Here is a 1,018-nt window from a genome sequence, read left to right as displayed (position 1 = left end):
TCAATTAATGGATTGGTATAAATGGTATTAATTTATAAAAGAGTGTGTTTTTGATTATGCACAATGATTTCAGTTCGAGTCGAAACAATCCAGCAGACTTCCTGAAGAAGATGTTGGGGAGACCTGTTTAGGTTAAGCTCAATGACAATTCTACTTTCTTCGTCGGAACGATGGCGTGTCTTGATGGTAACATGAACGTGCTGTTGACAAACGTCGAGGAGCAAGTTGCGGAAATCAAAACTAACTCATTTAAGTAACTACTGATCCGAGGGAACAATGTGCTGTACATTAAGAAGAAGAAGCCATGACACTGATAGATATAAATATAAGTATAAAGTAAAAATGCATGAATAAATTGATGAATAAATGCTTTTCATTAGTCGATGAAAGCATATTTAATTAGTTAATTAATTTAGAGCTGTCCTTTGAATTAGGCGCTGAAAGTTCATTTTTTTTGGCGAAACTGATTCTTTGATGATAATTCAATGCTATTTGAGACATCGAATGAGAATGGGTTGCAAAATAGGCAAATGTACCGAAACTAACAGTTAGGAATAGCAAATTCGCGATAGTATAGTGGCTATTATCCCTGCCTGTCACGCAGGAGACCCGAGTTCAATTCTCGGTCGCGAAGGTTTTTATATTTATTGATTTAAACCAATATCGGAAATCGAAAGTGCCCTTTTTGATGGTCCGGCATGATTTGCATATGCTCGAATCTGTGTAAATAGCTGCTTTTGGTCACTGAAGAGTCAGTCTTATCTCATTAATGAGATTCTTTATTGAAGAAGCATATATTGATAAATAATTTCATGATGCAATCAAATAAAGGTATGTGAATATACTCAATCATTTACTCAAACAAGGTAGTTATTTTTTTTTGGGGTGAGATCCTTGATGATTGTATTGAGAAAGTCAAGATCGAATATGAAATATCCGAAGGAACTTTGCGGCCGTGAAGTGTACCTAAAAGGATATCTGATTCGATTTTCACCGAAGTAAAGACCAACAGGTATGG

At 35.5% G+C, this 1,018-nt stretch overlaps 1 non-coding gene across 1 annotated transcript; it reads left to right on the top strand.

The window, feature by feature from the left end:
• Positions 1-562: 562 nt before the first annotated feature.
• TRNAD-GUC (transfer RNA aspartic acid (anticodon GUC)) lies at positions 563-634 on the top strand. The gene has a single exon. It is a non-coding gene; the product is annotated as a tRNA-Asp (tRNA).
• Positions 635-1,018: the final 384 nt, after the last annotated feature.

Source organism: Brachycentrus maculatus, unplaced genomic scaffold (assembly GCF_059751285.1).
Source record: "Brachycentrus maculatus isolate JH-2025_06_01 unplaced genomic scaffold, ASM5975128v1 h1tg002371l, whole genome shotgun sequence".
Lineage (NCBI taxonomy): Eukaryota > Metazoa > Arthropoda > Insecta > Trichoptera > Brachycentridae > Brachycentrus > Brachycentrus maculatus.
This window is presented reverse-complemented; position numbering and strand designations above follow the sequence as displayed.